Below are 27786 nucleotides of genomic sequence, written 5' to 3'. Positions count from 1 at the left end.
ACTCTGCTACTGCAAGAACCTGGAAAAGATGAGTACATAAACAGAGCATAAACTTGCAAAAAAAGTAGGTCATAAACACGACCAAAACAGCCCCAAATACTTAGCATAGTCATTAAAGTTCACCTAAGACCAAACAAATGGTCACAACAGTTTCCAACATAATGTGCAAGACAAACTCAAATTATTATAGTTTTCAGCATAATGGCCAAGACAAACTCAAAAATAATGGCCTACACATTACAGTTTCAAAAATATAGAGGTGTAAGTAATAACTAAGTTCATTACATAACCCAAATAAAATTAAATGGAGAAAATTTCTTTTATATCCCTTCGATTTTGACCTAAAATTCAATTCGGTCATACACCTTTCAATTTGGACATACCAAATACTTCGACTTTTCAATTGGTTCCAATGTCAACCTTTAGATGGATGGTGTTATGTATTTGAGGGGTATTATTGCCCATTCCCCTCCTCCCTCTCCCCTTTCCCCTCTCCCCTCTCTCTCTCTCTCTCTCTCTCTCTCTCTCTCTCTCTGTGAAACACTAAAAACCTATTTCACAGATCTTCAAGACAGAGTGGCAACGAGGTCGGTTCTCCTCCATAGAAATTTGATCCCTGAGGGCCAATCGAGTTTGTGTCCCTTCTGCTCTTTACACTTAGAAACGCCGGGGCATCTCTTTCTTCACTGTCAATTTTCTTGGGGTGTTTGGTCATTGCTTCTTGATTGGTGGCATCTCAATTGGGTTTGCCCTGCTTCACTGTTAGATCTCGTTACTTGGTGGCTGGGTAGTGGTTTCAAAAATTTGGAGAAATTTTTGTGGGAGACAACGTTCAAGGCAACAATTTGGTCCATATGGTTGGCTAGGAATGGTATGGTGTTCAACAATGTTTCTTGGCGAGAGGAGGATCTAGGGGAGCTAATTAAGACCAGAGTAGCAATGTGGGTCAATGTGAAGTTTGATATTAAGGTGCACTCGGTGGAAGATTTTAAGGGTTATCTCGATGGAATGAGAAAGGTGAAAGTATAATTTTTTTATTTTTATTTTTTTTGGAGGAGTGGTGCGGTCCAATTATCTGTTGGATGGTTTTTTTTGTCATTCTGTTTTTGTTTCCTTTTCTCCTTAAGCTTCTGTGCTTAAGGAGTTCCCCTCTCGATGTACCCTTTTCAAGTCAATAAATCTTCGTTTTGCCGAGCAAAAATTTTTTTTTTTGTGAAATATGTGAGTTTATGGCATGTGATAGATGTATGTGTGGGTGTAGAAGATGATTTTTCCCTCAATTATAATTCTCTCCTTCCTCTCACAGTAAACACAACACACACCCACGCCACTCTCTCATCTCTCCCATGGCTTCTCTCTCTCTCTCTCTCTCTCTCTCTCTCTCTCTCTCTCTCTCTCTCATACCCTCACCAAATTTCTTCCCCAAATCTCAAATTAACCAAGGGATCTTGGAGCATTCTTCGCCTAGAGTCGAGTTCTAGCCTTTGATCGCGTTGGAAAGCTCAGAGGAGGTGTTTTCGGGAGAGGTTTTGCCTAAAGATTCTTGGGATTTTAATTTCAATCTTTGAGGTAGGGATTTCTCATCTTTCTCTACATGCCTATGTGTTGATTATGTGTTTAATCTTTCTATAATTGTGTTCTCGAGTTCGTACTCGGTTGATTCAATTTCGGAAGGTGTGTTTCTTGGTTAATTTTGAAGTTTGGAGTTCTAGGGCTTGACTAATTTAGTGGGTGTTGATCATGGGACTTGATGTAGGGTTTCCTTGCTCCCCTTGTATGTTTTTTAGTTGATTTGGTAACAAAAAGTGGTGCTTGATCGGCCCTTGAGTGCTTGTTAAGATCTGTCAAAAATTAGAAATCGTGCACTGAAAACCCAGGTCCTATCGGTAGGAGTTATGTCCCTACCGGTTGAAACGTTGTCCAGTAGTGTCATTTTGTGAAATTCTGGTCTCCTACCGGTAGGAGGTTGTGTCCTACCAGTAGGGATTGAAAAATCTGCATTTTTGGCAAAATTTCGAAAAGGCATAACTTTTTCATCCAAACTCTATTTTGGACAAATTTTATATCGAAATTGATGTACGGAAGGTCTACTTTTCTAACGGTGGTGGCCTCATAGTCTAATCCTAAACCAATAAAATGTTATGGCCAAAATAAGATCGGTTGTTGTAAGGTTTCGTGTTAACTTTGGGGGTTAGGTTATGTTTGAACCTCATGAATGATTTAGTACACTTCTTGGTCTTCGGGGTGGATATATTGGTATACACTTGGCATCTTTTTCTCTTATATTCACTTGAGTGAGACACAGATGCTCCTATGTTCATTTAAGTATTTGAATGGTCTAATGAGGCTTTGGTGGTAGGCCACCTTGTTTGGGACAATGTTCGTTGACACGTAGGAAAAATGCGAGGTGCAAGGGGTGATCATGAATTAAAATTTAAATGGGAATACTTGAACAATGATGATTAATTCAGTTTATGAAATGGTAATGTGTGGTACAACTATTATTCGTTTCTATTGAACAATAAATTGAAAGGTGAAAATGTTTCTAATTATTTGCATACAGCTGAGCTATTGAATGACTAGTTGATGCTTCATGGTACAACCAATAGATTGGTCATGCAAGTGTATGAGTTCCATGATGTCGTAATGGTAGATTCACTCATATTAGATTGCTTTGATGTCTTAGCATTAGGTAGAAGCTTGGGTATTTATTGGACAAGTGTGGTACTATGAATGAAATACACTTGAGGAAAAAAACCCTGGGTGACCCAAATGATTGTGATTGAGGGAAAAGACCCGAGATGACCCAAATGACTGTGATTGAAGGAACAGACTCGAGGTGACCCTACGCTCGAGGGAAAATACCCGAGGTGACCCAAATGATTATGATTGAGGGAACAGACTCGAGGTGACCTTACGCTCGAGGAAAAAGACCCAGGGTGACCCAAGTGATTGTGATTGAGGGAAGAGGGCCCGGGTGAGGCCGCGGTGACACCCAAGAGTGAGGTCGAATGTGGCTAGCTAATGTTGAGAAAACAATTGGAATTCTTCAATTTAAAAGAAAGGAAAAGAAAAGGATTTTTAACAAGAAAATCCTCTGACATTCTTGATCGAATCAACGAACTCCAGTATTTGGGCACAAATTAACGGACTCTGGTATTCAAGCTTGAATCAACAGAGCTTGACTAATATTAGCTTTGTGTACTCCTACATTGGTGTTAAAAAAAAAAGGTTTTATATGAAAATGGTTTTGGATAACCGATAATGCAAAATTGAGACAGATTGAAACATTCAAATGAGAAACATGGAATTTTGAATTGGAGATGGTATCTTAGATCTTTGAAATATTGATACTTGCTTTATTTCTTTTCTCGTAGACTTTCCAATCATTGGGGCTTGTAGTCTCGATATCGATATAGTAATTTGTCTGGGATGAGTACATATTTATATAGTTGATACTGTTGTGGTGAGATGCATAGATGAAGGTCCTTATTGAGTTAAACTAATAACGAAGATTAGAGGATAGAGATCCGGGTAGATGATGAATATAAATGTGAAATAGAGAGTGTATGTGTCAATGGTGGGTCAAATCATAATATGTTGACGTTGACATGAAATGTAATAAAGGGGACATGAGGGAGGATATGATAAGATTCAACCTGAGATTTGAAAGATTAAACCGGGTAGTCTTGTGAGCCCTTTGATGTCGTGGTGAAGTTTGATTCAAAGTGTCCTAATTCGCTTTATGTTCTTCTCCGTATACGTAGTCTCTATACATGGGTGAAATATGGATTAGTGAAAGTGAGATAAGAAAGGAAAAAACGATCGTTATAGAACTTAGAATGTTCCTAAGTCACTGGAATGAGAATGTAATAATAAGAAATGATATTGAAAATGGCAAACCGAGGTCTAAGTGAAAAGTGTATGTGCATGGTTAAGAGGGTTAATATGTCTGAGATAGAGTGCTATATACGTTTTTGTTTGAAAGTTGAGATTGAGTTACATGTTCTATTTCTTGTCAAAACGTTATTGTTTTCATTAAAATGTTTTTCCTTGGCACTCATCTTCCCATAAGCATATAGAGTTTGTTAGAGATTTTCGTACTGGGCTAGTGTAACTCAACCCTTCATTTTTCAAGTACCCACCTTGGCATATATATAGCGTGGAGAGCTTGGAGGACAAGTCGGGAGTCATTTTAAAAGCATTGTATTTAGTTATGTTATCGTCTTATGTAAAATGTGTTTTGAGCAATATGTAATTTTGTTATAACATGTTTAATTATGGAGGATGGTAAAAGATGTATAATTTCTTCTCTTTGGAACTTTAATATGTGAGGATATTGTTTTATGAGATGCTGTTTGGCATAACATTTTGGGTATGTATGTACGTGAGGATGATATTTTAATTATGAAAAGAATATTAATATTTTGTTGAAAATCGAGGGCGTGACAGTGACACCCTCTCCTCCATAGCCAATGCAGTGTACAGCGGCCTCGTGTCCGTTGACCAACTTAAAGATGCCAACTTGCTTTCAGATCCTTCGGTTCTTGACGTAGGACATACCCTTGTGGTGTCATTGCCATTTTCCTTGTGTTTGTTTCAATGGGACTGACAGTCAATGTGAGTTTTGGTTTTCTAGACGAGCCATGGACTTGGAAACCTCCTATTTTCCAATAGAAATGTTGACCTACCTCCACACCAGATATCTCGTAGAAACCTTTTAGTGTATTGATGGAACTTTCCAAATTTCCATTACTAATCCTTTTTGTATCTTCGTGTTCCTAACCATCCACTCTTTTTGATGAATCCTCTGTTATGGTAATACAGATATGGTAAATACAAGTATGGTAATAGATAGTCAAAACTCCATAGCATAGAGTTGATCTTTTAAACCCGCTTCAAGTCATGATGATTAATCAATCAATCTTGGGGTAAACAGTCTATATTGTTTATGTTTACTTTTCACTTAACTCTTGTACATAGGAAATGAAACTCAATCTTTTTACTGCAAATTTATAAGTCATAGAGAGGAGAGGGAGGAAGGGAGTGGGCAATAATTAGGGATGCATTCGGGGTGGATATAAGGATTTTCATACCCAAAACCGAACCCCTACCCATATCCGCCCCGATACCCGAATCGGGAGAAGAATAAGGCACCATAACCGAACCAATCGGGGTTTGGGTAATCCCCGATTGGTTCTTAATTTTGTGGTATTTTTTCTTTTTATATTTTTGTCATCTTTTCTAAATTTGTAGTAGATTCATGTTTTATTTTTTTTAAATTAATAACTCATCTCGATGATAGAAGTTTAAAAAGTAAAAATTATGTATGACCAAATGAAAAAAATTACTATAAATGAAAAAATTACTTAAAGCTGGTATTTTTGTCTTTAGTATGGTCTTATATAAACTTTTTTCAATTTTGTCAATATTTTATACTTTTTATATATTTTCCATTGAGCGAATGGTTAATTTAAAAAAACACGATGAAAAACTAAATAGAAAATTATGAAGAGCAAAAAATGCAAAAAAAAATTACTTGACCAAAAATTTAGGGGAGGATGTGGATCTCCCTCTTTTGTAATTTTAAAAAGAGGAACAATAAATTACACTAACCTCCCCTAAGGATTTCTATAAATGCAGGGACTTCCTCTGACGTAATGACAAATACACTATTCTCCCTAACTTTTATAGTATTATTTAAATTTCTCTCATTCGAGATGACACGAACACTTTTTGTTTGGGCTAATAAAAACTGGACACCCTAACGATATTAGATAAACTAAAGAACCAAGTTTTTTTTTCTTTTTCTATAATTTTCAACTTTAAATTTAAAACCCATATTAGGGTTTGAAGATATTTGATCAAATTTATATCTGCATTTTATATTTTAGTGGCAATTCTTTTATACAGAAAATGGATCCATTTTTCCCTTGTGTAACTCATTTTTCATCGTCTCCTATACTTTTTTTTTTCCGGATAGAGCCAATAGTGTTAGAACCTCAAAACATTCTTTGCATTTGTTGAAAATCTCAGGGAGGTCACTGCAATTTATACCCAAAAGTAGGGTAGGAAATTTTCTCTCCTCCTTGGAATTTTTCTTGGGCGCCGCTATTCGCAGCCCTTTATTTTCTCCCATAGCCCGATAAAAATTTTCAATTATACTCAACAGTTAGTTACCGAAATTGAGATATATTTTCAGCATCCAATTACCGAAATATAATCTTGTTTTCAACAGCTATTTACCGAAATGTTATGTATGATTTTCAACAACTATTTACCGAAATATAATGGGCTATGGGAGAAAATAGAGGACTGCGAATAGTAGCGCCCTTTTTCTTATACCCTTGATCACTTCTCCGGTCTTTCGTTCGATCCCTACCTTCATCAATTTTTCCTCCCTAGTTCTTCTACTGACCTTTTTTGAGTACCATCTTTGGATATTATGTGATGCAATAACCAAAAGGGAAAAATTCAAAATACCCCCAACCTTTACTCTATATTTCAATTAAACTCTCAACCTTTTAAAAAAATCAATTTTACTCCCAACATTATTTTTCGTTAATCAAAACGCCTCCTTCCGTCCGAATGACTAACGGATTTCGTTAAAGGCTCCGTTAAATAGCATCCCGATCGAATTTTGATGATTCGAGCCGCTCAATGTGTTAAGAATGTGATTTTAAAGGTATTTGCGAGAAATCAACAAAAAAATGACCAGAAATGGCTTGATTTGAGCAGTTTTTTTATTAAACTATTCAATAAAAAATTGTTTAGATGAAGCCCTTCCCAGTTAATTTTTTTGCTGATTTCTCGCGAGTACCCTTAAAATCACGTTTTGAACACATTGAGCGGCTCAGATCATTGAAATTCGATAGGAAAAAGGGAGGTGAGACCGAAGCAAATTCTGGACGTCCTGACTTGAACAAAATCCGGATCGGTCCTCACCTCCCCTTTACCGATTGAATTTGGATGATCCGAGCCGCTCAATGTATTCAGAACATGATTTTAAGAGTACTCGCCAGAAATCAGCAAAAAAAAAACCGGGAAGGGCTTCATCCGAATAATTTTTTATTGAACAGCTCAATAAAAAAACTACTCAAATCAAGCCCTTCCCGATAATTTTTTTCTTTCATTTCAGGCGGGTACCCTTAAAATCACGTTCTAAACACATTGAGCGGCTCAGATTATCAAAATTCAATCAGAAAAGAGGAGGTATGGACCGAAGCAAAATCCGGATGTCCTAACTTGAACAAAATCTAGATCGGTCCGCACCTACCCTTTTTCGATCGAATTTTGATGATCTGAGCCGTTCAATGTGTTCAGAACATGATTTTAATGGTAATTGCGAGAAATCAGAAAAAAAGAATGACCGGTAAGGGCTTGATTTGAGTAGTTTTTTATTGAACTATTCAATAAAAAACTGTTCGGATGAAGCCCTTCCCAATCATTTTTTTTCCTGATTTCGATGGTATTCATAAAATCACGTTCTGAATACATTGAGCGGCTCAGATCATCAAAATTCAATCGGGACGCTATTTAATGGAGCCTTTACCGAAATCTATTAGTTATTCGGACGGAATGGGGTGTATTGATTAACCGAAGATAACGTTGGAAGTAAAATTGATTTTTTTAAAAGTTTGAGAGTTTAGTTAAAATTTAGAGTAAAGGTTGGGGGTATTTTGAAATTTTTCCTAACGAAAAATTATCCCCACATGAATGCAATGTTGTAAGCTACAAGTATAGGACTGGGGCAAAAGATACTACATTGGGTGAGTCCGTAAAAGCCAAAGTAAAACAACCATATAAATGTCTTTACATTAACCGTTAGCCCCAAAGCATGGATTTTTGTCTGTTCAAGAAGTCCAAAAATAAGTTGGGGTCCATCCAAGCCGGACCCGTTTTGTCACCGTCTATCTTTCCAAGCCCACTACATATCAAATCCATTCCGCATAAGCCTCGCATGAGGCCGGTTTTAAGTAGATTACAGAAAATACCCTCATCATTGTCCGCCTTCATCCTTTAGCCCCGATCTTCTCCGACGCAGCATCTTCAAGCCGACAAATTTTACCTGCCCACTAGATTTCTTCCTTCTCCATTTTTTATAGAACACATACACAAGAGAGAGAGAGTGAGAATTGTAGAGGCAATCTAGTCGGAGCTGAAAGAGACGTTAATTTATCTCGACACTCTCAAACGATCCTTACCCGATCCCTTTCTTCTCGCTTCAATCGATAAGGTACTCTCTCTCCAATTGTCTCATTCGCCTTCTTTTTGCTATCCATCTTTGTATAATTATGAGGTTTCGCTCTTCAAATTGTGGCTTTGTAGCCCTAACTGAATACTTTTCATGAGACGAATTTGATCGAAGTAGCGAGAACAACACAATGTGCAAGTCTGTTAAATCGATTTAGCATAGAATTTGGTGCTGCACATAATGATTGAATCGGTTTTTCATATTTTTATGTATCTATTTCTGTTTCTCCTCGGTTCTTCTTGTTTTTTTTTATATCTTTTCGTGAGATCTCTGTATGTTGACATAGCGTGGGCTGTGATTTCTGCAAAAAGGGGTGTAAATATTGCAGATGGGGTGTGAATTCTACAAAGGGATGTGAATTCTTGGCTGCAGGTGTGAATTCTGCATTTCGGGGTGTGAATTGTGTAATTTGGGGTGTAAATTCTGCCCCCGTAATTCACATCCTTGTAGACACCCCAATCTGGGCTTCCAGATTAGTTTACTTACGGTTTTTGATTCCCCGATGATGAAATGGATCAAGAACACCCTGGGAATGATAGCGTGTTTGAGCTTTGAGTGTTTGAAAAACCCTTGAACCTAACCTAGCCTAAGCCACTTCAAAAACCAAAAACCCTACTGATGTGTGCCAGGGCGCAACCATCCCGCGCCAGGGCGCACCATCGCGCGCCTGACTCACTATGTCGCGCGACGGTCAAAGCTGGCCCCATCACCTTTATCAGCTGGGATGCTTAGCCACCAAGCAAACCTCAACCAGCCTCGTGGACTGGTTGAGCTCCTCTCATTACACCAACCAGATTCACCTCCATCCTTCTCTATAAATACCCCCATTCTTCTTCCATTAAAGGGGTTCAAGAATTTCAAAAGAATACACTTTGGGTCACCATTCCCCATTTTCACACCTCAACCTTCCAAGAACAAAGCTTGTTCTTTGCTTCTACCACTCAAACTCCTCAATCAAGCCTTCAAACATCAAAGTTCAAACACCTTTCAAACTCAAAACCGAAGGTATAGCTTACCTTTGTTCTGTTTTCTGTTCTGATCTCTGAGGGGGGCTGGCAGGGCCAAGGCTGGTAATCAATACCAGTCCTGGTCCTAAAGCTGGCAAGGTTTCAAAAACCATCATGGTAGGAACCAGCGCGCGATGGTCCCACTCTCTCGCGCGACACTCCGGTGCTGCATGAGATGGACCGCGTGGGGATTGGTGTCCTACTGTTTTGTGCTTTATTTCGTGTATAGATCACTCTGTTGAGCATGTTAATAACAAGTTTACTGCTTTCCTTTGTTAGAAATTGCTAGCCGTAGTTCAATTTGCATGTCTTCTGTTTTGGAGTACCCTTGGGATCATTCTGGACCTGTCCCAGAACCCAAAAATGTGTAAACCAAATACTGGTCCGCGCCAGGGCGCACCATCGCGCGCCAGACTCGCTCCGTCGCGCGACAGTGCGCCAAGGCGCATCCTCGTGCGCCAGAGTGACTACATCGCGCGACAGTATGCCTCTGACCAGTGAGTGGCCTTGCACGGGTAGCTTGGTTTTAGGTCATTATTTTGTCCCCACACTGTTTATGGGGTGTTTTATTAATTTGTAAGGCTTTACAGCCTTTAAACTCTATATTATGCTGCCTATAAACTGCGTGGTTTGTCCTGGGTGTGCAATGGTCCTTCCAGAGCCCAGATGGTTTGAGAATAAGAGCTGTGGGTTTGAGCTCACCGGCGCGCGCGTGTCTTGGAGTTGTGCGCGCAGGAGTGAACAGCATGCAGTGACTTGTTCAGTGCATACTGGTTTCTTCCTACGCACGTCACTCCAAAACAGGGGCCTCCCAGTTTGTTTAAACTCCCACAGCAGTCTGTTCTCATCCTATACTAACTGCTCATCCATGCTATCATTCACATCTTGCAAACATGTTACAGTTTTAATCCCCTTAAACTGTTCCCCCGCCCTAAATGGCTAAAGAATTGATTAATCAAACAGAATCGCAAACAAATATTTTTGCAAATGCCTAAGTAGAGACGATCTCCGGATTGGGCGAGAGGGGTGCCATAAAACCCTTCCCCTCTCGTAACCTGGCTCCCGAACCCAGATATGGTTATGATGGACTGGTCCTTTAACTTTTTCAAATCAAACAGCGCGGCAAGTGCTTCGAAATACGGTTCCTTGGGTGTCGGACCTTCAAAACCCGAGTGGCGACTCTGTATTTTGCGAGCGCTTGCTTCCCCGCTCGCGCTCCCTCGATCTGGGCCCTTGCGTCTCGGAATCCGGAAATTCCGAAGGGCACGCATGCCCACAATCCTCAAGAATTCACCCAAAAAATTCACACCCCCAAGAATTTTGCAAAAGGACAAAATAGTAAAGGATCTTTAAAAAAGGGATTGCACGAGATAGCGCAACAAAAGAGGGTACGCACAAACCCCCAAGCAAAAAATGGGACCGGCGAGGAATGTTCCAGAATAAGTTTAGTCCAAACTAGTAAGAAAGAATTGTGGGTAAAAGCCGTACGATTAGTCCGGTTGGTTGGTGGATTTACTTCCCTCACAATCGACCATGATTCAATTCTAGGAGTCAGGTACTTAGTTTTGGCGTGGATGAGCTGCCTTTAACCAAATTGGAATGGGAATTAGTTAAAGTGTGCCTAGGCGGGTCGGACACTTGTCGTTGAATTTTTTTTTTTTTAAGAAAACATATCCATCCCTATACGTTTTGGATGGAGTGATTTCAAGAGAAGAAAAGAAAGGGTTTTGGTTTATAGACAAATCACTCATTTAGATTGATTATTATGGTGAGAAATGGAGATCAAAGTAATATATATATATATATATATATATATATATATATATATATATATATATATATAGTCCCTTTCTCCTAAGGACCACTTTAACTTAATAAAATAAGGACCTCCCTTTCCCGATAGAATTTCGATGATTCAAGCCGCTCAATGTGTTCAGAACATGATTTTAAGGGTAACTGCGAGAAATCAGCAAAAAAAAAAAGACTGGAAAGGCTTCATCCGAGCAGTTTTTGTTTGTTTTTTATCGAACGGTTCAAATAAAAACTGCTTGGATGAAGCTCTTCCCGGTCATTTTTTTTTGCTGATTCCTCGTGGGTACTCTTAAAATCACGTTCTGAACACATTGAGCGGCTCGGATCATCTAAAATAAGGACCTCCTTATTTGAAAATGACTATATATATATATTGATTGGCTCCTCCCCTTTCTCATCCAATCTTATCAAAAATGGTGAGATTTTATAAGAAAGAGCTCCCTTTTTTATCTCACCATCCAAAGGGTTGCTAGTTGGGGTTTATGTTTGATTACCTACATACACAGGGGTGGGGATTGAGATTCCGAAGATTGAAGTCCGGTTTGAGCATTTATCAGTTGATGAAGATATACATGTTGGGGGCAGAGCACTTCCTACTCTGTTTAATGCCACCTTGAACGCACTTGAGGTACTTTCTTCTCTCTTTCTACCAACTTTTACTTAATTTGTCTTCGTTTCAATAATTTTTTTGTTGGAATAGCAAAAGATATATTAATATCATATTATAACTCACTGTGTGTGTATCTAATCCTAGTGGGAAAAGACATACTTGTACACAGGTGAGACAAATAATGCCTCCATATCAAAGATAAATTCGGACAGGCGATTAGCTATTGGAGAATTTGAGCTAACCAAAGTGGGGTATTTTACATTCTTGATAAAAAGATTGATGGATTATTAGTTCCAATTTGAAGTCGCTCTTTATCTGTTAGGTTTATTTTCCATTTGAATTTTTCTTGAGTTGGTTTATCATTGTTGAGCAGCTTGAGCTTGCCTTAGCCAGTGGTTAGGGCTAATGGATGAGTCAAACAAGCTTGGTTTGAAAATTTAACAAGCTTCAAGAAAATGTGCAACCTTTTGCTTGTATTTTTTACTCATAACGAGTCAAGTAGTAGCTTGTTTGAGTTTTGTTTGAAGGTTAACGAACTGTAACGAAGTGTTCAATTTTTGTTTGTTAACATGATGAACCGTTCTTGAATCAGCTTTTAACGAACCACTCTTGAATAAGCTTTTAATGAACAAATGCGAGCTTGCGCTTGAATAATTTGGTTTGTTTATAACCCCTAATGGTTGTTGTGAACCTATCGTTCACTCTTGATGTTTTGTTCCATTTCTTATAATTTCTACAATGTGCAAATAATTTTTTTTTATTGTAAAACGAAATACCAATGTATGGGATAGGTCCTTATGTTAATAGTTGAAGAGAGTCTTTTTGTCATCAACTCATCATCAGTTTGAAAGGGACACTACACAAATTCTTGCTTGTGGTTTGGCAGCTTCCCTGCGCTAGTAAAACGATAGTTTTTTTTTTTTTTTGGTCTTTTTTCTTAAATGTTCTGGATGGGTACAATAGGAGTAAATTGGAAAATGAATCTTGGATTTTTATAGTGATTGAGGACTAAATAAGGAAAGAATTATACAAATCATTTTCATAGTCCCCTTCATACAAAAAGTGCTCATTTTTTGTTCTTATTATGTAAGAAAATAAGTCTGCCCTTACCTTTTATTCATTCTTGATAAACTTCTATGCAATATACAACAATTTTATATGTCTGCCGATATAAAGGCAAAAACATGCAATGTATTTTGGGAAAACCACTCCCCAAAAGTCATTGATGTGTTCATTAATTGTGGGAAAAAATATAGGCTTCTTTTGAGATATTCCAGTTTTGTGCTGCTTAGCATTCCATGAAACATGTTATTGACTACATATGTAACATCTTGCATATCTCTTAGCTTTGCGCTTTTTTTGTTGATTACTAACACATTTTTTTTGGTTGTTGTGGACAAAAGAATGTTCTGGGACTATTCGGCTTGCCCCTTCTAAGAAGAGAAAAATTCAGATACTTAAAAATGTTAGTGGCATCGTGAAACCATCACGGTAATGAAATCAAGTTGGAAACCTTTTCTTTTCATGATAGACAGGGAAGTAATCTTGCTTATGAAAAAATGGTTTCTCAGAAAAGGGAGTAATGTAGAGATTGCCAGTGGCCACCTGGAAAAAAAATTCTATGTTGTTTGTATCGTTTGTATAACTAGAAAATTTCTTTTGTGAGTTCTATTTCCATTTTCTATTTTGGTTAGTAATGCAAAAGCAATCCATGCTTTGTTTATTGTAATCTATGCTTCATTTTATGGAGCATTTGGAAGGAAAATAGTTGGTCTTTTAAGGAGTGTTTTTGGTTATGGATATAGTGTTCTGTTTTTGCATATCCTGGTCTTTTATCCTATTCTCATTTACCTCTCTTTCATTTTTTTTACTGCCCGGTTGTTTAAAAGTACTAATTTCTTGATTTCAGGATGACATTGCTTTTGGGTCCACTAAACGCCGGCAAAACAACATTGTTGCTAGCACTAGTGGGAAAGCTTGATTGGGACCTAAGGGTGTGTTTATGGTTCTCTATTAAACATTTTTGTTTGTTTGTTAGTGTCTTGTGTTGTGTAACAATTTTCCCTCTTTATTCATTGCCAATTATCAGGAAAAGTCACCTATTGTGGCCATGAATTGAATGAGTTTGTTCCTCAAAGAACCTGTGCTTACATTAGTGAAATGGATCTTCACTATGGGGAGATGACAGTGAGAGAGACATTGGATTTCTCAGGACGCTGTTTTGGGGTTGGCACAAGATGAGAAATGCTTGTGGAGCTCTCAAGACGAGAGAAAGAAGCAGGAATTAAACCGGATCTTGAGATTGATGCATTTATGAAGGCCACGACATTTTTGGGCCAAGAGACCAGTTTGGTTACAGATTATATTATCAAGGTCACACTTCTAATATTTAAGCCGTTATCTTTTTACGTCCAGTTTTCTATTGCAGAACCCCTTTTATAATCCCCAAGAGAAAATGTTTTCATAACTTCCGATTAAACAAATTATCACAGCTACTCGGATTGGACATATGTGCAGATATTTTGGTTGGTGATGAGATGAGAAGATGTATTTCTGGTGGACAAAAGAAGCGTGCGACCACTGGTATGTGAAAAGGAAACATATATTGTTCTTGTTGATCACAACTTTTTCTCCTTGTTTCTTCCAGTTGCGCATGTTCTCCTTTCCACGTCAATGAATTGTGAAGATTCCCATTGCATCTGTTAAGAATCTTTAACAATGACACTTCAAATTTGTCTTTTTGTTGGTCTTGTAATTTTAATTACTTCTAACATGCTCATATAAATACTTAAAAGTGTTCTTCTACTGTAAGTCTTCATTGGTGTTGTCCTTTACTATGCTTTTGATTCATATAAATGCAGAAGTGGTTGAAACATTACTACTTCGCTTACTCCGATGATATATGTGGAATAATGCCCCAAGCATAGGGCTTAACACGTCGGTTGAAGCATAATAAACCAGAAATCCGGGATCGTACCCAAGGGAATAATTATATGGCTTGATCGGATTTGTAGATGCAAGTAAGGGCTTTTGGCTTTTAGACAGCCAACTTTGTTTTACTTTAAACGGTGGAAATAAAAGGCTAAATTAAAAACGAATTAACTAGAGAAAAGATAGGCTAGGTCTAGGAATTATTAACACTCAAGACTCAAGCTAAATCACACTCTTCACCCAATTACACAATTTAAGATACTTGATTAAAGTTCTCAAATCGGAAGATAAAATGATTTGAGAATCAAGCTAGCTCTAGAATTCATTTGGCAAATACCTCGAGCGACAGAGCTCTAAGCATCATGTGTGGTGGGTAGGCGATGCTCCCACCTACACATGATCAAAGAGGTTAACACCTCGGTAATTTGACAAACAAACCCGAACCCCACATCAATTTTCAAATCAAAGTTTAAAGCTTTATTAGGTCCAAAATGCAATTTTTGCCCGTGCCATGAGGTGCTAATCACCCCATGACCTAACCCTTGAAAAACTACTCACTCATATCTTGAGAGATAAGAGCAAGTGAAAAACTACTTAGCATAATTGAAAAACAACACTAGAAGAAAATTAGAGATTAAGATAGATCGGGAGAAAATAAACAACTTTAATAAAGACAATAACAACAAAACTAAACTAATTAAGGCAGGAAATTAAAAGATAAGTGCTGAAAAAATGAAAAACAACAAGAACAATTTGAATTGCAATGCAATCTAATCTAGATCTAGAAAATATGCTACTTGAATCTATCTACTTGTTTGTACAAAACAATGACGTAAGCTTTTATACTCCTAAGATCCGCGCCTGGAATATTCCCCAGATGCTCTGAAAATTCGCTCTTAAGTCCCTCGGCATCGATGGCAACGGCCTTAAAATGCTTCACTAAGGGGCTCGGCATCGATGTAACACATTACATCCCATCGATGCCGAGGTGGTTAAGGGGCTGGACCACTAAGGGGCTCGGCATCGATGGAACTTATCCCTTGACATCGATGCCGAGGTCAATAACTCAAAATTCTGCCTTGGCTGCCTGCCTCTTGCTCGGGCAAATCTGGTTCTGCTTGGGCAAACCAACTTCTGCCTTGGCCATTCAGCTTTTGCCTTGACCAATTCTGGTTCTGCTCGGGCAAACCAACTTCTGCTCGGGCAAATCAACTTCTGCTCGGGCAATGACTTGGCAATTCCTTGGCCATCGGGTTGTTTCCACCTTGACATGCCTTAGACTTCATAAATTCCTCTATTTGGCGATTTATCTACAAAATAGAACTAAAACACTCTACAAGCAAATATCATTAATAATAACTAATTAATACTTTAAACTAAACTAAAACTAAGCACTAGCGCACCCTGCATTACATTCTCGGGTGCTTATCAATTACCAACATAATAATCATCTAAAGGGGTTCAAAGCATTTGTCAATGATTTTGGTGGCATTAACATTGGATTTAGGTCTAAATCTTTCCTTCGTATCTGCTTATGCCCATTTGATATACATAATTTTTGTTTCAGGCTATTTTAATTTTTTAATTGAACATTTTTTGAGGCCTAAATCTTTCATGCGTATCTGCATATGCCTATTTGATTTACATAGTTTTCGTTTCTTGCAAGGAACAAAATTTCCATATGTTTTCATCGAATGGCCGAAACTATTTTTTTCCTTATTCGTATGGGATTGGGAAAAAAACACTAGTTGAAGAACAAAATAGGTCAAAAAAAGAAGTGTGTCAGTATGAAGTTCAAGTACTTGGCAATTATCGCAATGTTGCATTTTGTTTTGTACTTGTTCCTTATCACAAAATAGTGAATCAAGCTATAAATTTTAATTTATCTTATTAACCCAATTAGTAGGCTTTCATGTACTTAGATATATTGTAGATGATGCTTCTCAACAAATTCTTTTGTTTCAAGTTTCTTTTGTCTCTTTTGAATTGTTTCCGAATACGTTTGCGATGCCTTTATAAAAAGTTTCCCTTCCTATGCTTTCCAAAACAACACACCAAAGAGTTTCGATCCTTGATTCCTTATTAGTTTGGTTTCAAAACGAGTCATCAGTGATAAGTCCAGTAAATTTTTTCTTAACTGGGTGCAGGAGAGATGTTGGTGGGACCAGCAAAAGCTCTTTTCATAGATGAGATATCAACCGGGTTGGACAGTTCCACGACTTTTCAGATTATCAAGTACATGACGCAAATGGTCCATATAATGGACGTGACGATGATCATCTCTCTTCTTCAACCAACTCCAGAAACTTATGATTTGTTCGGCGACATCATCTGACTTTCAGAAGGTCAAATTGTCTATCAAGGTCCACGGGACAATATCTTCGAGTTCTTTGAGTTCATGGGTTTCAAATGCCCTGAGAGGAAAGGAGTCTCTGATTTTCTTCAAAAAGTGACTTCCAAGAAAGATCAAGAACAATACTGGTTCAAAAAGAACCAACTAGTGACTTCCAAGAAAGATCAAGAACAATACTGGTTCAAAAAGAACCAACTATATAGATATGTCTCAGTTGCCAAATTTTCGCAGGCTTTCTACTCATTCCATATAGTCCAACAACTAGAGGCAAATCTTAGTGTTCCTTACGATAAAATGAAAACCCACCCGGCTGCTTTGGTGACAGAAAAGTATGGGATCTCCAACCGGGAACTTTTTAAGGCATGCTTTGATAGAGAGTGGCTCTTAATGAAGTGCAAAATTTTTGTTCACATATTCAAAATCACCCAAATAACAATCATGTCATTGATAGCCTTGACTGTGTTCTTGAGGACAAAAATGTCGTCTGGCACTTTGCTAGATGGAGGGAAGTTTTTCGGAGCTCTATTCTTCAGTTTGATTAACGTGATGTTTAATGGGATGACGGAGCTCGCAATGACTGTCTTGGGGCTTCCTGTCTTCTATAAACAGAGGGATGTCTTATTCTATCCTCCGTGGGCTTTTGCCTCGCCAATTTGGGTCCTTCAGATACCCGTCTCCCTCCTAGAATTAGCAATATGGGTTGTTCTTTTGTACTACGCAATTGGGTTTGCTCCAGCTGCAAGTAGGTAAGAGTGCTACCAAATTAAATTTTGCATTAGAAATTTATACATCCCATTCGGCATCAGAAAGTATAAATTCACCGGTTAAGCCACGAGAAGTTCACTTTGTGCCTGAGATTTATCCAACGGAAAATTGGTTTACCCTTTTCTGTGCCCAAATTTGTGTCCCTGGAATTTCCGATACCACCTTCATTGGGAAAGGGAACCTAATGATTTCATCTTATTAGAGTTTGTTTCACTGACAAATACCCTCCATCTCATTCAGATTTTTTCGTCAGTTCTTGGCATTCTTTAGTATACATCAGATGGGTCTGTCTCTCTTTCGCTTTATTGCTGCGGTGGGGAGAACTTAGGTGTTGCTAGCACTTTAGGCACCTTCACCTTGCTACTGGTTTTGGTTCTTGGAGGATTTATTGTTGCCAAAGGTTTTGCTTATTTCACTTTTCTATTTTCCGTTTTGACTGTTTCCTATAATCACACCAAGATTTTGGTTAGTTTAGTTATTGTCCAATGTGGTACATTACTTTCCTGAATAATGCTTGGCATTTGGCCAAAAAGTTTTGTATTCTTGCATGTGAGTGTTTCTACATAGATGATTAAAAATATTGCAACCATTCATTTCATTTTGTGCCTGCAGATGACATTGAGCCATTTATGATATAGGGCTATTATATTTCTCCAATGATATATGGACAGAATGCAATAGTCATGAATGAATTTCTTTACAAGAGATGGAGTGCCGTAAGTTCTCTTTTATGTTTGTCTTGAGGTCTATGCATTTTCATTATATTTGGAACGTTGCATAATTTCATGTAGTCGTCTCAACAAAGTGTTGGAACATACTTCTGAATGCAGATTAACACAGACCCCCGAATTAATGCACCTACGGTTGAGAAAGTCCTCCTCATGTCGAGAGGCTTTTTCGCGGATGATTACATGTTTTGGGTTTGCATTGGAACATTGGTTGTGTTTTATATTCTCTTCAACGTTTTGTTTATCGCAGCATTGACTTACTTGAATCGTAAGTTGTTTTGGTTCTCTTTTTAGTTTTGAAGTTATCATTTCGTTGTGAAAGAACTGCAGGCTTGACGACCCTATTTATGTATACTCTACTTCAGCTCTGGGCGATTCGAGAGCTGCAGTGTTGGAGGAAGATGATAAAAAGAAGAAGTCACTGTATGGACAAATGGCATATGAAGGTTTGAGCCTTTGCATTTGCCCGTTAAGATCTGTACTTTATAACCTAGTCCCTCATAGTACTTTTCAAGTTAAGATGTAGATCACTAGTTAATGGTTGTGCAAATAGAGTTCTTATTATATCACTCAGATGATCCAAACAAAATAAGAGAGAATAAAAGTTCAACTTGTATGTTTTTTAAAGACTTTGTGTCCATTTTCCTTTCCATTTTAAAGCTCATGCTGAGTTGAGTTGCGTAGCATGTGTAATGAGAAAAATAAATTTGGGATGCCAAATGTCCTAGGCTATGGCATGGCAATTTCCTTGTTATAGTAGAAATGCTTTACAGATGTTGATATGGCAGTAAGAAATGCTTTACAGCATAACCGTGCACCTAAAAAAGGAATGGTTTTGCCCTTTCAACCCCTTTCACTAGCATTCAATCACGTCAACTACTATGTGGATATGCCCTTCGTAAGTCGCTCATTCAATCCAATTTGTTACAGTCTGCTGAATTTAACATCTTTGCAGTTATTGTGTTTTTATTTTTATTTTGTTTTTTGAGGATTTTCTCATCTATCTGTTATATCATGTTTATCTAGTAAATAGCTCAGTTAGTCTAGCAACAGAATTTTGCCTTCATTCTCAGTCTCATTGACATATGATTTTATGTATAGCTTGTCCCACATAAATTTATAATCACCTACAGAAATGAACTTTTATGGCCTCTCCACTTGTTGCTAGTTGAGTTTGAGTTATATGCTCAAAAAATTGTGTCAGAGCTAGGCTTTCAAAGGCTTTATGGGCAAGAATCTTTATATTGAGTACCCATCCTTTTTGTCCATGCCAAAGTTAATTTCGTTTTGTTGCGATCCTATGTTATGGGTCCTTCAGTAACCTCTTCACGTGCAAGTCGTGGGGCCGCACATGCAGAGGTATGTTAGAGCCTGTCACACCTTAGTAAATTATCTCCCCGAATACTAAGTATATGAGTATGAACAGCCTCTCAAGTCATTGTCAGTTGGTTTTACGTTGGATGGTTTATCACTTTGATGATAAGTTTTTCTTGATTTTGACTATTATTGAGTTGAAAATTTTACTTCTCTTAAACAAGGAAATGAAAAAGCAAGGGTTTGAAGAGGATCGTCTTCAACTTATGCGAGATGTTAGTGGTGCTTTCAGACCAGGGATATTGACTGCACTTGTGAGTGTTAATGGTGCTGGAAAGACCACGTTGATGGATGTGTTGGCTGGAAGGAAGACTGGTGGTATATTGAAGGAACTATCAGCATTTCGGGTTACACGAAGAACCAAGCAACATTTGCAAGGGTTAGCGGGTACTGTGAACAGAATGACATTCACTCACCTTATTTTACTCTTTATGAATCTCTTCTATACTCTACTTGGCTCCGTCTTTCCTCAGATGTGAACACAAAAACACGAAAGGTATGTCAATTGATAAACATCCCTAGAATTTGTATTTGGAATTGCCTTCATTTCCGTAGTCTTTTGTTTCATTACCCTTTTTCGTGTTTTTGTAAACAAAAAAATAATAAAAGACAGAAAACACTCCTCATTTCCCTTTTTGGTGGTTTTTTAATGGAAACTGAGTTGTTTTCAAAAATAAAAGGAATACCTCCAAAACCATTTTTAGAAACAATTCACCATACAAGTATTTCTATTTTATAGTAAAAAGAAAACGTGAATGTTGCCAAACAGAAGTTTGTTCCTCTATTTAAATGACTTATTTTTCCCTTTTTTGTGACAAATGTTTGTTGAAGAAGTGATGGAGTTGATTGAGCTTAACTCGATAAGGAATTTCTTAGTTGAGCTTCCAGGAGTAGACAGTCTTTCAACAGAACAAAGAAAGAGGTTAATGATAGCTGTAGAATTGGTTGCTAACCCATCTATCATCTTCATGGATGAACTCACATCAGGCCTTAATGCTAGAGCTACAGCCATTGTTATGTGAACTGTGAGAAATACGATGGACACGGGAAGAACAGTAGTGTGCACAATTCACCAACCAAGCATAGACATTTTTGAAGCTTTTGATGAGGTTTACGAAATTTCCTAAATAATATTCGTGAAACTAGTTTATGTCATGATTTTTGGCCATTTTATGGAGCAAAATAGCAACCTATGAAGTACCAAAACGCCGAAGTGGTCACCCTATGCATCGGACATGTCGTGGACATGCCATGTGTTTGTGTGCCCCAATTTAAGGCACAGACGGGAACATGGCAGGGTCATCATAATTTTAAGAACTAATTTCCAGAGAAAAATTTTTGAAAGATAAAAGTAGGTACGAATAGCTAATTATGATATGACTTTTGGTTGTTTCTGGACAATCTTCATATGAATAGCAATTATAGATACGCAAAATCTTTCCCTTAATGATAGTGCTTGTTTGCAGTTACTTTTGATGAGGAGAGGAGGCCAAGTCATTTATGCTGGACCTCTGGGTCGTCAATCCCGAGAGCTTATAGAATATTTTGAAGTGAGTAAATCTTTTCCTAATGTTGATGTTTGCTTTAGTTACGAGAAAGGATAACACTGAATTTTCATGCCTAATAGTCATCTGACATGAAGTGGCTATGGCATTGAACTACAAAAGACCACATAATTTTGTAAACAAAATATATGTTTTTATAGTATTACCTTTTATTGCTAAACTATCACGAAGTGAATCTTTGCAAATTATTTCCTCTTTCCTCTCTTCTGAAGTCTAAGCTTGTGCAGCTGTGCTCAACAAAATGAGGAATAAATTTATATAGAGACAGTCAAAGCTTGCAAATTAAACTACCAAAATAACAAATTTTCTACTACTTAATGAATTAAGGTAGATTGAAATGTGTAAACTGCCACAGGCTATCCCATGTGTGCCCGAGGTTAAGGACGGTTACAATCCTGTTACATGGATGTTGTGGAGATTAGTGCTCCTACGGTTGAGACTCAACTGAATGTCGATTTTGTTGAGATATATGCCAATTCATCCCTTTATCAGTAAGCAGAATTTAATTTTTGAGTTATAATGGATATGTAGCTTTCATGTACTTGCACGACATTACATGCACTCTTTAATTTTCTCGTTTTACATGTGGCAAGTACACATAAATATGTGTCTGATTCTTTTATTATATTTCATCTAGTCGGAAATGTTGAGGACAAGCTAGGACTCGTTGAGACTTGGAACAGAGCCCAAATTGGCATGGATGCTTACTTACTTCATGATACTTTCAATTATTGTGGATTTGCATCTTCATGATGTTAACATCTTTATGTTTTCTTTTTCCTCTTTCTTTGCTAAAAATAATGTTTGGTATTGTTAGAATAAAGTGAGGGGTAGTCTTTGTATTATATCGCTCTTCACTGTATATTAATGACATGTGTTAGGGTTAGATTAACATCCCAAACACTTCTCTCTCTCTCTCTCTCTCTCTCTCTCTCTCTCTCTCTCTCTCTCTCTCTCCCTCTCTCTCTCTCTCTCAGACAAGACTCTGTCTTTGGTGGTTGATTCCCCCTTGTTTGTCGTTGATGGTTGATCGTTGTCGTATGTATTGAATTGTCTGTTTTCCTCACCACGTGCGAGTCAGGGGTCGTACGTGCGGGGTAGTGTTAGTGCTTGTCCACATCGGTTGATATTCAACTCCAAAACTAGTTTATGAGCCTACCTGGGCGGCCTCTTCATTCATTGCCAATTGGTTTTGAGTTTGATGCTTTAACAGATATATTTTTATGACTCTACAAAATATACTTGGAGGGTATCTACTATTACAATCAATATGTCCCTATCCTAATCTTGGAAAAATAGATTGTTTATGTCTAGTACTTGTCCCGTGTCCCGGATTGCATCGGTGTTCATGCATCTTAGATTGTGGCTTTAGGCAGTGGCGGCACAAGATTCTTAACATAGGGGGACCAAACCACAAGTATTCATAAATTAATAATAAATTTTCATCTTATACTTCAATAGATACTGAAGGGTGGGCCAGGCGCAACGATGAAGTTGCTCCATTGAGGTCACGGGTTTGAGTTGCGGAAACAGCCTCTCTGCTTGCAGGGGTAAGGCTACGTACATTAACCCTTCCCCAGAACCCGCATGGCGGGAGCCTCATGCACTAGGTTTGCCCCATTTTTATACTTTAATAATTGATAATAATAACAAAGACATGCATGCCAAAAAGTAACAAAATTAATTTCATGAAGTACATTTCCATCTTGCACTCAAAAAAAGGGGACCAAAGTGGATTAATAAATTTTTTTCCACTTTCAAAAACAAATGAAAGGTAAAATACTTCACATACAACAACATTAATACCAACAGTTGGGGAGAAAGAGAAGTATACATTTTTCAAGGAAAACCAAACTTGGGCTTGTGAGATGTACTGATGTAGTAACCATTCTTCAGTCCAACGGTCTTGAAATACACCTGCAGATGATTTCACACATGAATTTATGCAACAGTTATATTAGTTGCATATTTATTTCAATTGTCCTTCACTTTTCTTGAATCTTGGTTCAGGAGGAATCAGGAGCTCATTAAAGAACTCGGTACTCCGCCTCCGGGATCGAAGGATCTATACTTCTCGACCAAGTACTCCCAAACATTCGTTACACAGTGTAAAGCTTGTTTCTGGAAACAGCACTGGTCTTATTGGAGGAACCCCCAGTATAACGCCATTCGGTTCTTCATGATCATTGTTATTGCTGCATTATTCGGGTTTATTTTCTGGAAAAAAGGGTAGCAGATGTAAGTCTTCGATGTCTTCAAATTTCATTTACACTCAATTGTTGTAGTAATTGTTGGAATTCCCTTCTTTCCCAAAAAACACAAAATAAGATGTACGATAGTCAATAACACTTCGGGAGATCAGATTTATTGTTTTCATTTCTTTGGTTTTCATTGTTCTATGTTACTGAAAAGAAAAATAACGAGGAGCTCAAAGCACTTATACCTTTCAAGTTGTTTGTTTATGTGGAAAAGTCTGAATTTACATTGAACTAGTGTCTTCTTCCTCCTTTTTCTTGTGTTTGGTGTTCCTGTTTGATGAAAAATTGGAATTTGTAGACTACAATTTGTTGTTTGATTTAAATATGGGATATGTAAATTACAAAAACATAAACTTCATTAACAGGACAAAACAACAAGATCTGATAAATCTTTTGGGAGCTATGTATGCTGCTGTTCTCTTTCTTGGAGCCATTAATGCTTCTTTAGTCCAGGCTATTGTTGTTATTGAGAGATCAATATTTTACCGTGAAAGAGCAGTTGGGATGTAATCAGTGTTGCCTTACGCATTTTCTTAGGTAGCACAACTCATCTCACCTCAATAAACTACCTTCCTCCATCAAATGAGATCTTAGAATCTCTATGCGGACTGTAAATCTCCATCAAGAAAATCTGTATGTTCTTGTTTACCTGTTTCCAGACCAAACATTGTAAAACATGCAGCTATTGTTTGCTAAAGGTTTTTTTTTTTTTTGCCATGTTCTTTGTTTTTATATTCTAAGTATTTGAAACCAATAAACAAAACGTGTTTGGAAACTATTTTTTCATTTCCCAAAAATCGGTTATACTTCTAATTAAATAGAAAATAGTGTTTCTTTAGAAACCAAACAAGTTTTCATGGAGAAATAGGTAAAAGAAACTTCAATCCCAAACTCCCCACCACTCTAGCACCGTTGACATTTTTCCAGGCAGCAACGAATCAAGGTTTTGTCGCTCCTTTTTGAAAACAAAATAAAATTGTTTTCTTGTTTCCCTTTTTTTTTTTTTGTAACAAAAACTGAAAATTTTGATATGACACCCAATACCATATTCAATTTTTTTCAGAAACATCATTGTGGTGTTCTTCCCTGGAAGAACTTTTGGAATATAGTTCACCAAATGGTTTCTTGCCTTTTTTGGAACTGAAAGCAAAAATTGTTAATAAAACGTGGATCTTTTTTCTAACGTTTTCTTGTTTTAATAAAATACTAGTGTTTACCCGTGCCTACGGCACTATCCACTCTGGCCCGTGCCTACGGTACTACTCACCCTGATTGGAATTGAAATTACCATTTGAATCTTGATAGTGGCTCAAAATATTATTTCAATTTTTAGGCAGCTATAAAAATTTTAGAAAATATAAAGGAAAATAGAGAAAATGATAACCAAAACCCAAAAAGTACTACGTATCAAAGAAAAAGCAAGAGAGTATGTTACCGAGGATAGTAGATTCTGGGTTTCGAGTGACTCACCGGCAAGGGCGATGATTGTTTGTGGCCGGACAATCAGAGGAGAGGCTTTGATGTGAGAAAGAGAGAGAGAGAGAGAGAGAGAGAGAGAGAGAGAGATGGGGCGGTGACTACTGGGGGTTTTTTCCCAACAAAACAGAAGTTGATTGGTAGGGGGAAAAAAACAAATTGATGGCATTTTTGTAATATATTTGTAAAAGTGTGAGTGCTTTCTTAAGAGAGTTGGAAAGCACACATGAGCCATTGGATCAAATGAATCATAGTCATTCCAACAACTTGTCCCCACACCTTTTTGTTTTATAATAGAGATGCAGGTGGCCATAGAGGTGGTTTATGTTACAATCCAAACATTGGTATACTTCCTTGTACTCTACTCCATGATTGGGTTTGAGTGGAAGGTTGTAAAAGTCTTATGGTTCTACTATTATATATTAATGTGCTTCATCTACTTCACAATGTATGGCATGATGGTTGTCGCGCTGACACTTGCCGTCCAAATTGCTGCCATTGTTATGTCCTTCTTCCTTAGCTTTCGAAACTTATTCTCTGGTTTCCTCATTCCCAGGCCGATATGTTAACTTAAGACCTCCTTAAGGTTTATTTCCTAAATATGGAAACTGTCTTTTATTTCATAGAGTAAAAGAAAACGGAAAATTTAAGCAAAAAACGTTTGTTCAGAATGATGTGATTGAATTACAGTTATTTATTTCAAAATTGAAAGGTTGGAAACCAAAACATTTACTATGGTGGCTTGTAATTCAAGAAATATTGTTGTCACTTCATTCTTGATGAGCTCTTGTCTTCCATAAAGACTGTTGAAGACAAATAGATGGTGTTTCATTTTGAAAGAAAAGGTCAACAAAACCGAAAGTACAAAAAGAAATCTAAGTATATGCAAAATTGTGTTCTTGCTATACTAGTCTTTTTGCAAAAATACACTACTAAATCATTCTTCATTCTTGAACAAGTTCTTGTTTAAAGATTTTGATGTGGACCTTTTTCATAAAACAAAAACAGACCATTGTAAGTGGATTTTGGAAGAGTTTTTATCTATAATTTCTTTGTAAATTTGCAATTTACCTTTGATGTGTTATCCAATATGTCCTTAACGGACTGTTGCAGCAAATCCCGATCTGGTGGAGGTGGTACTACTGGGCTTCTCCAGTGTCATGGACACTCTATGGACTAGTGACTTCTCAAGTGGGTGATAAGGACGCTTTGCTTGAGGTCCCTGGAGAGGGTGATGTGCCATTGAAGCTATTTCTCAAGTATTATTTGGGTTTTTAGTATGATTTCCTACCTGCAGTTGCAGTGGCCCATATTTGTTGGGTCATAGGATTCTTCTTTGTCTTTGCCTATGGCATCAAGTGTCTCAACTTCCAAAGAAGGTAACAAAGCTTCAATCACCCAAAAAAAGGTTAGTTCTTGGTGAGTCTAGCTTCTCTCCAAGCTGAATAGTATTGTTGGGCTCATTTTGTTCTACTACGAGAGACTCGTATTCACGATTAGGCCGATCGTTTTTCGATTGCATTTCGATCACCAATGGAAAAGTTAGAATGATGCAATGACCTGGCCACATGGTTTTGTCACATTTGTGAGGGTTGGCCAATGTTATTCTGAAGACCAATATACGAAATCATGTAGCTACAGTTATCACATTGATTCGAGTTTTTTTTTCATTATTGTTCACATGCATGGAGCTAAAAATGAATGGCTCAATTGGTGAAATGGGCCTCGAGGTGGGCTCAACAACAACGTCCAGTTGATTATGGGATATGGAGAGATGCCAAATCCTAGTAAAAACTACATACAATAGGAAAACTGATTGTATACAAGTCTCAAAGGACTGGGAAACGAATTAGGTTCCTACTCTCTTTTTGTTCCTTGTTTGCCTAATCTTGTAATATTATCCCTATGCATTACATTTTCGTACCATGTAGCTGCTTTTGTAATGCAGCAAAAATGGAAAATTGATGACCAACCATGTCTGGATGTTAAAAAAAAAGGATATTGCATATATTAAAGGCTTTTTTTTCTCTTTTTTTTTCTTCTCATCATGTGTGGGTTGCCGGTTATTGATTCCATTTGAACCAAAACAATTTCTTGCCCCTAATATTTTTTCTTGCTCCTTAGAGCAAGTACATCAGAGTAGCAAAACCAACATTTGTAGCTATTTTACCTAATTAAGGTACCAAAACAAGCTTGCAACAGGTTCGGCAAACATGGCTCTATTTTTCCCTTTGTGAACAGTTGATAGTTATTTCTACTGAACAACTATTCACAAGGTAATGATTAAAATATTATTTTCTTCTCTCTCCTCCCTCCCACTCTCTCATTCTTCTCTGCAACTCACCCAGTTTTCTCTCTACAATGAAGAGCTAGGTCCGACGACCTCAATCTTCCACCGAAGAAAAAAGTGTTGGGCTAGGTCCGACGATTGATGACCTCGATCTTCAACGGCGTCAATCTTCCACCCACGAAGAAAGTTTGGGGTTTAAAGTGACGATCAGCGTCTATCTTCAATGGCAATTGCGATTGGACATATGTGCATTGTGTATTGTGGGGGGTTTTTTGGTTAGGGATGCAAAAATAATCAATGTGGAGGTAGAGGTTGTTAAGTTTGATTATGAACTAAATGGATAATCAAATACTGACGTGGCAC

The 27786-nt window shown here is 37.6% G+C and overlaps 1 pseudogene; it reads left to right on the top strand.

Moving 5' to 3' along the window:
* Positions 1 to 873: 873 nt before the first annotated feature.
* LOC131323893 (pleiotropic drug resistance protein 2-like) lies at positions 874 to 27168 on the top strand (annotated as a pseudogene).
* Positions 27169 to 27786: the final 618 nt, after the last annotated feature.

Source organism: Rhododendron vialii, chromosome 4a (genome assembly GCF_030253575.1).
Source record: "Rhododendron vialii isolate Sample 1 chromosome 4a, ASM3025357v1".
In the NCBI taxonomy this organism is placed as follows: Eukaryota; Viridiplantae; Streptophyta; class Magnoliopsida; order Ericales; family Ericaceae; genus Rhododendron; species Rhododendron vialii.
The sequence above is the reverse complement of the archived record's forward strand: the minus strand, read 5'-3'. Positions and strand labels throughout refer to the sequence as shown.